Source organism: Anomaloglossus baeobatrachus, chromosome 3, assembly GCF_048569485.1.
Source record: "Anomaloglossus baeobatrachus isolate aAnoBae1 chromosome 3, aAnoBae1.hap1, whole genome shotgun sequence".
Lineage (NCBI taxonomy): Eukaryota > Metazoa > Chordata > Amphibia > Anura > Aromobatidae > Anomaloglossus > Anomaloglossus baeobatrachus.
This window is the reverse complement of record NC_134355.1, coordinates 161,073,808-161,087,126: the sequence shown is the minus strand read 5'-3', so window position 1 is coordinate 161,087,126 and position 13,319 is coordinate 161,073,808. Positions and strand designations below refer to the sequence as shown.

General features: G+C 45.8%; 1 protein-coding gene across 3 annotated transcripts in view; it reads right to left on the bottom strand.

The window, feature by feature from the left end:
• STXBP5 (syntaxin binding protein 5) overlaps positions 1-13,319 on the bottom strand; it is a 611,224-nt gene that overhangs the window by 238,584 nt on the left and 359,321 nt on the right. The gene's annotated exons all lie outside the window — the stretch shown is intronic.

Sequence of the window (13,319 nt, the reverse complement as noted above, 5' to 3'; positions counted from 1 at the left end):
TATAAAAGTAAACCTATACATGTTTGGTGTCTACGAACTCGCACTGACCTGAGGCATCACACCCACACATCAGTTTTACCATATAGTGAACATAGTGAATAAAATCTCAAAAACCATAGTGCTATCGCACTTTTTTTGCAATTTTTCTGCATTTGGAATTTTATTGCCGTTTTCCAGTACACTATATGGTAGAACTGATGCTTTAATTTAAAAGTACAGCTCGCTCCGCAAAAAATGAGCCCTCACATGACCATATTGACTGAAAAATAAAAAAGTTACGTCTCAGAAAAATGGCGGAAAAAAAACGGAAAGCGAAAAATCGGCCGGTCGTGAAGGGGTTAAGGTAGCCACTTTCACGTTGTTCTCCTATTTCAATCTCCTATGAAGAGTGGCATCATGGGCTCCTCAAAACAACTCTCAAATGATCTGAAAACAAAGATTATTCAACATAGTTGTTCAGGGGAAGGATACAAAAAGTTGTCTCAGAGATTTAAACTGTCAGTTTCCACTGTGAGGAACATAGTAAGGAAATGGAAGAACACAGGTACAGTTCGTGTTAAGCCCAGAAGTGGCAGGCCAAGAAAAATATCAGAAAGGCAGAGAAGAAAAATGGTGAGAACAGCCAAGGACAATCCACAGACCACCTCCAAAAACCTGCAGCTTCATCTTGCTGCAGATGGTGTCAATGTGCATCAGTCAACAATACAGCGTACGTTGCACAAGGAGAAGCTGCATGGGAGAGTAATGCGAAAGAAGCCATTTCTGCAACCACGCCACAGAGTCGCCTGAGGTATGCAAAAGCACATTTGGACAAGCCAGTTACATTTTGGAAGAAGGTCCTGTGGACTGATGAAACAAAGATTGAGTTGTTTGGTCATACAAAAAGGCGTTATGCATGGAGGCAAAAAAACACGGCATTCCAAGAAAAGCACTTGCTACGCATAGTAAAATTTGGTGGAGGTTCCATCATGCTTTGGGGCTGTGTGGCCAATGCCGGCACCGGGAATCTTGTTAAAGTTGAGGGTTCAACTCAGTATCAGCAGATTCTTGACAATAATGTGCAAGAATCAGTGACGAAGTTGAAGTTACGCAGGGGATAGATATTTCAGCAAGACAATGATCCAAAACACCGCTCCAAATCTACTCAGGCATTCATGCAGAGGAACAATTACAATGTTCTGGAATGGCCATCCCAGTCCCCAGACCTGAATATCATTGAAAATCTGTGGGATGATTTGAAGCGTGCTGTCCATGCTCGGCAACTATCAAACTTAACTGAACTGGAAGTGTTTTGTAAACAGGAATGGTCAAATATACCTTCATCCAGGAACTCATTAAAAGCTACAGGAAGCGACTAGAAACTGTTATTTATGCAAAAGGAGGATCTACAAAATATTAATGTCACTTTTATATTGAGGTGCCCATACTTTTGCACCGGTCAAATTTTGCTTTAATGCGGATTGCACATTTCCTGTTAGTACAATAAACCTCATTTCAATCCAGAAATATTACTCAGTCCATCAGTTATTAGATATATGAAACAGAAATAGCTGTTGCAAAAACCCAAATTGTTATAAAGAAAAAAGGTTAACATTAATAGGGGTGCCCAAACTTTTTCATATGACTGTATAAGAAATTATTTTAGTTCATGCAATCGCTCAGTCATTAACCTTCGTCCGGCTGAGTAGGTACAATTGTAACTATTCAGTTTTAAAATTGCAATAATTTTTTTTTTTCCAAAAGCCGTAGAGGGCTGAAATTTCGTAACATCTCTGCAGTTTTGGTCCAGAATATATTGGCCAAATTTCAATAAAATATCTCCACCCCCTTCCAAGATAAGCGGTCGCTGTTAACGTTGTAAAATTATGCAGCCTGACGAAGGTTAAATAAGTGCTGCCTCACTGAGTGGCTTGATCAACAATTGCCCCTTTCCCAGCATGAATTCTTTCTGTTCAAGATGGAATCAATTTTAGGGGTTCTGGCAGCAATAACCAATTTCCTCACTTTTCCAATCAGATTTCCAGCATGTCTGCCCGTTTCACACATCTGGCTTTTCACCGATTGGCAGATGTGGCGCACGCCAGTACATTACGATACAGTACAGTGGCAGCGCCGCAACTTCCGGGTCACGTGACCGACGTTTGTCACGCTGCCACTGTACTGTATACACTGTACTGGAGTGCGCCGCATCCGCCAAACCGGTGAAAAACCAGATGTGTGAAATCAGGGTCCCTCTTGCAGACTATCTCTTATTGCCAGCTGCAGCGTGTGCACAACACAGCGCATGTGATGAATATGAAAGTGTTTTGAAGCAACTTCAACAAGATCATCTAATCCTAAAGTATCATTTTGCGGTTCTTCTGTTGTAATATGCTTGTCCCTCAGTTACATTAACAGCACTGTGGCCTTCCACCTCAAACATACTGAATCCTAAATTTTCTTCTAGATGTTGTTCATTACTCTCATTCATCAGTTTAATTGTACTTATGTTTGAAGCATTGCCCGCTACAATAACAAGGACCTGTTTTGTTTTTTTTTGTGTTTGTAGTCTTGCAGAACTTTTTCCACTAAGGCCTGGAGAAACTGGCTGGTGTGATGAGCTTTAGTATCTTTTACTGCCAGTGTCTTGCTAACAATTTCTTTCTTGTCACAAACATATCGAACACTGATGGCAAAATAATTCAGTGAAATTAAGTGACTCTGGCATCCCAGCAAAGGCAATGGGTTTAAAGACATGACATTCAGACACAGCGTTTTATGAGGATCCGTTTTTGTGCTCAAAATCAGATCCTCACAAAGAATGAACAAGTCAGTTTATGTGGCTAATTCTGCTTTTGCTATTCAAAGCATTATTTATGAGCTCAAAAGCCTTTCAGGTGATGCGGTTTTTTAAAAAGCTGATCTGCTTTTGCAGCTGAAAAATGTATCCTTAAAAAAAGCAGCAAAAACGCTGCGTGTGAATGTAGCCTTAGATCAGGAATAGAACAGCCATTTATAGGACATTTCATAACTTTCCCAAACACCTATGAAAAAATTTTCAGCACATTCTGCATTGCACTACGTTCCCCAATTTATTATATATTTTCGGAGTCGGTGCATTTTATACCGACTCCACCAAAATGAGCTCCAAGTCCGACTCCACAGCCCTGGTAAATAACAGGCCAAACTAAGGTCAGATTGTACTAAATTCACCGAACATCTTCACTTGTCTAAGGAACTGCTGCCTTGTAACGTAATTGCAGCTTTTTTTTCTCTGAATACAGCAAGGGTGTGCGCCCACGATTCGGACATGCTGCGTCCTGGACGTAGCAGAGAGGGGCTGCAAGTGCTGTACGCAGGAGACCACAGCAGCCCGTGCTCACAATCAGGGTTTGAGCCGCTGCGGTCTCTGTCCTCCCTGCAGAGAACATTCGCGACTCCACAGCAATAAATTAACATGCTGCGGCTCGGGAAGCTGCACTGCTGGTCAGTTTACATTGTGGGAAAAACAAGCACAGCTGGCAGAAGATTTCTAGAAATCGTATCCACTGTGTTTGTACTGTACAACGCAGTGTTTTGGATGCAGCGAAAACACGCTACGTCCAAACCGCTGTGAACACTGATCGTGGGCATGCAGCCTAAGGTTCTGTGTGCACAGCGTGTTTTTGAAGTGTGATTTGTCACAAATCTGCACGCCTATATGCCAGCAAAGTCAATGAGAATTCTGAAGTGCTGTTGCATATTTTTTCTTTGCAGATTTGGTGCAGAAAATAATCTGCAGCATTGTCAATTGTTGATGCGCCTTTGTCTGCGTTTTTCAGCTCTTCCATCCATTGAATTCATCAACCCTTTGACGACCGGACGATTTTTTTGCGCTTTCTTGGGGGGGGGGGGGGGTGTTTGCCATTCGTCCGAGAGACGCAACATTTTTATTTTTCCATCAATCTGGTCATGTGAGGTCTCGTTTTTTGCGAGTTTTAAATTAAACCATAAGTTTTACCATATAGTGTACTAAAAGATGGCAGAAACATTCCAAATGCGGAATTGCAAAAAAAAGTGCGATTGCACTATTGTTTTTGAGATATTTTATTTACTGTGTTCACTATATGGTAAAACTAAGATGTCAGTGTGATCCCTGAGGTTGGTGCAAGTTCGTAGACACCAAACATGAATAAGTTTACTTTTATCTAAGGGATTAAAAAAATCTGAAATCTGTCCGAAAAAGTGGCATAGCGCCATATTCCGCGACCCCTAGTGTTCTCATTTTTTGGGATCTATGGCTCAGTGACTGCTTATTTTTTGCGTCTCGGGCTCACGTTTTTAACTGTTTGGGCCAATGCTACGTTTTGATAGCCTGTTATTGAATTTTGCGCAAAATCTGCTGCTACGCTGTTTACTGATCAGATTAATTAATTTTATATTTTGATAGGTCGGGCATATTTTTTTTATGTGCAAAGCACCCAGGGCTGGCTCCAGGTTTTTGTGGGCCCCTGGCAAAATAGTCTCAGTGGGCCCCATGCACACAGACACACCCATACACCGATATGTACACATACATACATAAACATATTTCAAGACAAATTCACAAAAATACAAATAAACAGATAAATCTATACACAGTCATACACACTTACATACATAGATACACATCATACAAACACAGACACATTAGAGGTATTTTTAATATGGGGAAGCTGGCAACAGCCTTACTCACCTCCCACTTGTCTCTAGTCCAGCTCCTCCAGGGCATGTGGCTCTGCCACGCTGATTGGTGGCCGTCACTAACAGACATGGCCGCGCTCAGTGCACATTGACACTGCTGTATATACATCATAAAAGAGGCTGGGGACATACACATTACTAGGGGGCACACAGCTCTGAGGGGGTATACAGCAATGGGGGGGCATATACCTCATGGGATGTTTGTGCTGAGGCTCCTCTCTTCATCTGTGGGACGGGAGCACAATGCACGCTAGCTCCGCACACAGATGCCCCTACACGCAGCGTTCAACAGTAAACAGAGGCGTAGCCAGTGATTCAGCTCAGGAGGGGTAAGACATCTGAATAGGCCCCTTACCAGGTAACCGTTGTAACAACTATGGTAGCATGCCTTAATAGTGGGTATACAGGAACCTCAGCAGATGACCGCACGGTTACTGAAAATAAATCTACACAAAGGCCAACACCGATATTACCGCCATTTGGTGACCTATAGTGGCAAATACCAGTCCTGCAGTACATGTGAGAGATAACAGTACAGTTACAGATAGTGGCTTACAGCTAATGTTTTTTTCTGATTGACCCTTTCACTTTTCTCTTCTTTTCCATCTGGCCCAGCCCAACACGACTTCTCCAGTCACAACTCATCTGCAGAGATTACAACAAAGACCCACCTGACTTCTCACATTTCCAGCACTGTCCCTAACCTGCAGAAACTCATCATACTGATACCCCAATACTGAGCCACTGCTGCCTAATGTGTCCCTATTACTGTACCTGCTGTGCGGTACAATAACAGAGCCCCTCTTACTGCCCCACATAGTAATGCCCCCACTGTGCCCCTTACATGGTAAAAATGCCTCCTTTCTGCCATCTAAATGGAAAAATTGCCCCCTGTTCACATTTTGCCCCTAGAAAGTAGTAATGCCCCACTGTGCACCTCTAACGGTCCCAATACCCTGAGTGCACCTATAAGAATAATGCTTTTTAAAGTGAACCTGTGAACGAGCAGTTCTGGGTGTATATTGCTAATTCCTGCCTAACTGTCACGGTATCAAGTAGCATAGATAAATAGATCTTTAGAAAAAGTATTTCTAAAGATCCTTTATGATATAAGAATGAGGCAGGAACTAGTCCCAATGGTGTTAGTTCCCCCGACTAGTCCGCCCTCTTATGGTAGCACACCCACAGGGGCATGCTAACATGCTATTCAATGACCATTGCCCAGCGTTATTGGCATAGACGCGTGTACCTGTTCGTTGTCACCGCCTCAGACGCCGGGTTTAGGCTTAGTGTGCATGATCAGAAGTCACTGCACTTCCAGTCATGCACACTATGAAGCCGGGTATACGCGTCACGGCTTGAGAGGTCTAGTGCGCATGACCGGAAGTGCTTCTGATCATGCGCACTGAGCCTAAACCTGGTGTCTGAGGCGATGACAACAGACAGGTACACACATCACCACAGAAGACGCTGGGCAATGGGCATTGAGTAGCATGTTAGCACACCCCTGTGGGTGTGCTAACATGCTAATAGGGCGGACTAGTCAATGGGAAGTAACGCCCTTATGACTAGCCCCTGCACTCATTACCATATCATAAATGACCTTTAGAAATATGTTATCTAAAGATGTATTTATGTATGATACTAGATACAGGGACAGTTAGGCAGGGATTAGAAATATGCATTCAGAACTGCTCGCAGTTCTGGGTGCATATTGCACCTGGCAGGCTCACTTTAAATGTCCACTTAACATTTAGATACAGGTAAAATATATCTTTGTACCGTGTTAGCCAGGTGAGATAAAAAAAAGTTTGTTTAAAAGAACTGAGAGTCCTCAGTGGTTGATACCTTTTAATGGCTAACTGAAAAGATGGTAATAATAGCAAGTTTTCGAGACTACTCGGGTCTCTTCTTCAGGCATGGTATAACACAAAATCTGAAGAGTCAAAGACAGACAGAAGGCACAGACAGGACTTCAGGACAGATAGGAGGCACATTCAGCAGAATTCAATGGTGACAGCAGTACAGGCTTCAGGGAAAGACTCAAGGATACAAAACATTCCCCGCTACAAGGAGATCCCCATTTCCCTTTTTAAATTAGAAAACTCCTCCAAGCACAATCTAAAATGACCCGAGTCCTTAAAGGGGTTATCCGGCTTCTTTGACTTTTTTTTTTTTATTTCCCTATTGGGCTACATTGGGGCAGGTAAGTAGATAGAGACCACTTACCTGCCCCGCTGTCAGCCCCTCTCCCCCGGCTCAGAGCGGTCATGTGACCGCTCCTGCCGCGATTTTGCTGCTTCCGGTCTTTGCACGTCTACATGGGCAGGGCCATGTTGACATGCAAATGTGGAGCAGCATGTCACCTCCCTGCTGGGCGACTACAGTGCGAGGAGTCACCGCCCCCCTTCCCTGCACCCTCCCACACATTCCCCTGCACCTCCAGTAACCTCCCCCTGCACTGCTGTGGGGTCCGTGATTTGGGGGCGGGGCCTGGCGGCAGCTGCCGTAGTGTCAGCTCCAGCACCGGGCCCCCTGCCCAGGATCGCACATTCAAATGTACCGGCATCACAGATCACCGATGCCGGTACATTTGAATGTGCTGATGAGAAGTCACTGTCCCTCCCGCTGTCTGTGCGCTCTGCAGCACAGCGGTGACGTCACTACTGTGCTGAAGAGAGCACAGACAGTGGACGAACGTGCAGGAGCGGCGGGGACCGAGGACGGGTGAGTATGTACTCCACATGTGTTCCCGATGGGGATGGGGGGGTTGCAGAGCCATGTGTGTGCGTGTGCAGAGCCATGTGTGTGCGTGTACAGTGCAGAGCCATGCGTGTGCAGAGCCATGTGTACAGTGCAGAGCCATGCGTGTGCAGAGCCATGTGTACGGTGCAAAGCCGTGTGTGCGTGTGCAGAGCCATGTGTGTTCGTGTACAGTGCAGAGCCATGCGTGTGCAGAGCCATGTGTACGGTGCAAAGCCATGTGTGTGCGTGTGCAGAGCCATGTGTGTGCGTGTACAGTGCAGAGCCATGCGTGTGCAGAGCCATGTGTACGGTGCAGAGCCATGTGTGTGCGTGTGCAGAGCCATGTGTGTGCGTGTACAGTGCAGAGCCATGTGTACGGTGCAGAGCCATGTGTGTACGGTGCAGAGCCATGTGTACGGTGCAGAGCCATGTGTACGGTGCAGAGCCATGTGTACGGTGCAGAGCCATGTGTGTGCGTGTACAGTGCAGAGCCATGCGTGTGCAGAGCCATGTGTACGGTGCAAAGCCATGTGTGTGCGTGTGCAGAGCCATGTGTGTGCGTGTACAGTGCAGAGCCATGCGTGTGCAGAGCCATGTGTACGGTGCAGAGCCATGTGTGTGCGTGTGCAGAGCCATGTGTGTGCGTGTACAGTGCAGAGCCATGCGTGTGCAGAGCCATGTGTACGGTGCAGAGCCATGTGTGTACGGTGCAGAGCCATGTGTACGGTGCAGAGCCATGTGTACGGTGCAGAGCCATGTGTGTGCGTGTGCAGAGCCATGTGTGTGCGTGTACAGTGCAGAGCCATGCGTGTGCAGAGCCATGTGTACGGTGCAGAGCCATGTGTGTGCGTGTGCAGAGCCATGTGTGTGCGTGTACAGTGCAGAGCCATGCGTGTGCAGAGCCATGTGTACGCTGCAGAGCCATGTGTGTGCGTGTGCAGAGCCATGTGTGTGCGTGTACAGTGCAGAGCCATGCGTGTGCAGAGCCATGTGTACGGTGCAGAGCCATGTGTGTGCATGTGCAGAGCCATGTGTGTGCGTGTACAGTGCAGAGCCATGCGTGTGCAGAGCCATGTGTACGGTGCAGAGCCATGTGTGTACGGTGCAGAGCCATGTGTACGGTGCAGAGCCATGTGTGTACGGTGCAGAGCCATGTGTGTGCGTGTACAGTGCAGAGCCATGCTTGTGCAGAGCCATGTGTACGGTGCAAAGCCATGTGTGTGCGTGTGCAGAGCCATGTGTGTGCGTGTACAGTGCAGAGCCATGCGTGTGCAGAGCCATGTGTACGGTGCAGAGCCATGTGTGTGCGTGTGCAGAGCCATGTGTGTGCGTGTACAGTGCAGAGCCATGCGTGTGCAGAGCCATGTGTACGGTGCAGAGCCATGTGTGTACGGTGCAGAGCCATGTGTACGGTGCAGAGCCATGTGTACGGTGCAGAGCCATGCGTGTGCAGAGCCATGTGTACGGTGCAGAGCCATGTGTGTGCGTGTGCAGAGACATATGTGTGCGGTGCAGACCCCGATGTGGGGCTGTTATTTGCAATGCTGTAGTGATACCAGGTCAGGTGCTGGGGAAGAATATACTGACAGGGACTGTGTGTGCAGGGGGCGGGCAGAGGGTGCGGCTGGACACTGGGGTGGGGCTGGACACTGAGGCTGGGCGGTGACAGCTCTGACTGAGGTTTTGCACAGGAAGTGGTCATGTTTGCTGGATCTGAATGTAAACAAGAAGCTGCAGAGAATAAAGGTATAATTCAAGAGGAACAAAAGTTAGAAAACAGAAAATAACAATGTAGGTGTGATTTATATGACAATACAGCACAGATAAACTCAAAAATTTTTGTTAAGCTAATGTCGGACAACTCCTTTAACCATTAGGCTTTTGTACTTGTTACAGTGTTTCGCAAAGCTCATTATAATTAAGTACAAAACTCTGTCACAATTAATGGAAATGAGATCTAAAATCAAGGCTGCGGAGTCTGTAAGCGGACGTGCCCATGCCTTCATAAATGGCCAATGATTAGTAATACCATGTACTGTAGTAAAACGGTAACACTGTATAACTTTATATCAGAAAGCTAGAAAATCTAATATATACAGAGAAATTGAATTGACATAAAATATCTTTATATTAAAGAGATTATCCACTACTTTAACATTGAAGTCCAATCCTTAGCATAGGTCATCAATGTCTGATCGGCCAGGGTTCAATACCCGGACCCCTCCAACCAGCTTTTCCCACCAGCTGGAAATTTGAACTCCGTTCCAGAGCTGCCCGGCCTTCAGATAGTGGCCGCAGCCGGGTACTTACATTTGTGGCACCCTGGACTAGCCAGGTCGTCACAGGTAACATCCATACACCCCCACCCCCACTAGACAGTAACATTAGCCAAACATAAAATCCTTGTTGCCTCCCTCCAGGGTCTGATGTCCACACCAGGTAGGGCGGAGCCAAGCGGATGGCCCCACCCACCGAGGAGTTCACAGGCCTGGAGGCGGGAAAAGTGACAGTTGAGTCCAGGAGGTGGAAGTGAGAGGAATAAAGTGGAGAGTGTCTGGGTTTGTGGCCCGGGCACTGACAACAAGGTTGGCAGACGGTGGTGGCAGTCTGCAGGAGTGGTGAATCAACGCGGAACCGTAGGACCGGGGACGGGCGGTGGCCCGCCGGTACCGACCGGGGAGCGAAGTGAAGCCAGCACACACAGGCAGGGCCATCGGACCCCGACTAGGCTTGGAGTCGCCGTCAACAGTCAAATCAGAGTGTGACAGGAACCCCAGGGGTTTCCTAACAGCCAACAGTCGTAGTCAAAACAGTACACAAAAGGTGCAGGGAAAGACAGCCGCCATCACCTGTCCGGGGAGAGACACTGCAGCCGGCTGCGGGACCCGTCCCATCCAGCAGTTTGGTTTACCGAGGACTTTGTGCGTCTCTTACTGAGTGAGTACACCCGTGCCATCCGGCACCGCGCCAAGCTGTCCCTGCAATCCTGCACCTCACCAACCCTGCCTCCCCGTCACACAACCGGGCCCCGGGACCATCGACCCTTACCCACGGAGGGGGAAAACAACATCCCAGCTGCTCCCCACCATCACTCCCGGGATCCCAGTCACCATCAGCGGTGGTGCCCATCTTCACCACAACCCGTGGGTGGCGTCACGGACTAAATCCCCCAAAACCAACCACCTTTTCTCTCACGGGCAAGGAGCGCCACTCGAGTCCCCGGATCCGGCCCACCGCTCGAGCCACCAAGCAGCAGCGCCGGACCCGAGCGTCAGCGAGCGCAGCGGCGGCGTCCTCCCCGCCCGCGACACATTTACCTCCTGTTGATATTAATGGGAGGTTGATGCACAGTACCCGGCTGCGGCCGCCATCAGAACTCCAGAACTGAGCATTTGCAGCTGCCTGCTACAGCTCTCAGCACCTACAATAGTTGATCGATGGGGGTGCTGAGTGTCAGACCCTAGCTGATCAGACATGGCTGACCTATCCTAAGGATAGGACATCAATGTTAAAGTAGTAGTCAACCTCTAAGTGTTACATTTTTATTTACTTATTTTTTAAAACTAGAGCAAGTATAGTGTCAAATATTTATAAAAAGAAAAAAAAATACATTTAAGACAAAAACCTGAGCTAAAAAATAGATACAAAATGATATCAAACACTACAATATATACACAGCACTAATACACCTCAAAAGCAATAAAGTAAGAGTGCAACATGTAAAATGAATCAGTAGAAAAAAAAAACCTTTTTTAGTGAAGGAAAAAAACAACAACTATTAGAATCAATTATTTTCTGTATGGTTATATATTGGATTGTATAGGGGCTTCTTTGAAGTAATAATCCAATCTCTGAGACATTGGCTGACCTTCATATACTGTTGCAGCGACTTTATGGTTTTCGCTACATAGTGGTTCTATTGCCAGAAAATTATATATAGTGCAGTCACATTCAAGTGAATAGGACCAATATCCTGAACAGTCAGATTTCCTAGACCTTGGTGGTAGGACAAGTTGAAAAGGACGCAACACTAAAACAGAGCTGTGGGCCTTTAATCAAGGGGACTGTCAGGTCAGCCCCTCACCAATCAGAAAATGATAGCATATCCTTACAAAATAGGATTACAGTATATAAAATAGAAAATAACTAGCGGAGTAATTGCAGGAATGCTTCATAACTAAAATAACAGATTTATCCTTTGTTCCAACAATTGATGTTACAAAACTGCCATTGTGATTTTTTGTTAAGGCTTGATTAACTAGACACAATCCTCTAAATTTAGATATAGGTTTATAAACTTTACTTCCATTTACATTTTTCATTTCAAGTTAAGTAAAAATGACGTTTGTATAGTGAGAGATACAATTGGAACAGCTGCGTCTTCTGGGAAGAATACAAGCAAATTTGGAGATGTGCATCTGGTATAAATACCATAAATGCAAATTGTGGCCGGCACACTAGCCAACTACACAGCTGCTAATAATAACAATGTCGCAGAATTTCTATGGATTTTTACAGTGGTTATCAAAAGTCTACGCATCCCTGTTAAAATGCCAGGTTTTTGTGCATATTTCCTGAATTTGATACATTCCCAATGTTTGGAAGATATATAGTACTGGGTTGTACAGGACTTCCAATTATGAGCTATCCGTATGAAAAAAAAATCCATAGGGTACCATTTATTTAAAGACCCTCACATTCAAACGGTATTAGGAGAGATGAGACGAGACCGCAGTGGACGCTCCCGATGGATCCAACAAGATACAGTAAAATTCAGTAGGGTCCATTCAATGGTTTATTTAAAAAAGTACATGAATGTGTCGACATAATCACGTACACAAAAGATAACGCGTTTCAGCTTATTAGAAAGTCTTCGGGTCAAATAGAATTTCTCTAATGAGTGTCTTGGTGAAGTGTCTTGGTGCAAGAGGAGTTTTTCCACTGTGGACTCACTTGGCAGCAAACCCAGTAATTGGAACCAACATTAAACCTATCTTACGAGTCTACCCTGTGTAGAAAGAATATAGGTGAGTGAATATACCATTTATGCACACTTCCCTCATGTGTACTACTACACTCACATAAGTGCTGCTTATTTTTCCCCTTCAATTTCTCCTCTTTGGGAATATATATTCAAAAACTATTAAAAGGATAATTTCAGCACACAGGTACACAACATTCTTTTTATAGCGAATAGTACAATCAATTTGCATTCATGTGCACAATCACTACGCTAACAAGACATCATAAACTGAGGGGACCATCCCAGAGTATGGTATGATTACTTCCAGTCTATCAGACTTCTGTTGCCCTTACCGGACATCATAAATTAGGACTTAGCCAACAAAAAGAAAAAAAAAAAAAAAAAAAAAAAAAAAAAAACACATTTCAAATTATTTTCACATCCACTTGAATCCCAGCATCGGTTTTTGCTACTCTTGCAATTCTACAAAATGTTACACAAAGACGGCACATTGTCACTGAGAACATCTCGACCAGATGAACCAGCATCTTTACACACGAGATCACTAAGTGCAACACAGACTAAGGGCTCTTTCAGACATCCGTGCAACACTGTTTTACAACCCAGAATGGACGGACTGGCCGCGGCTCTCCTGACCAGAGCATGACAAATATTTCTATGAGGATGTCACACTTGGGGTCAGGAGACCCCCGGCTGGTCTGTTTCATTATAGTCTGTGCATGCACTAGCAGCGCGTCTCCTATGCCAAGCTCTCTGGTCGTCTAGCAGCTGGCATTTAGAGGAAGTTCGTCATGACAGACATCGGGTTCAATGGCGGATCATGTGACTGTGAAAGCGGGGAATGGCGCACAGCCAGCCGGCGCGTGTTAAATCCCACTGTCAGAGATTG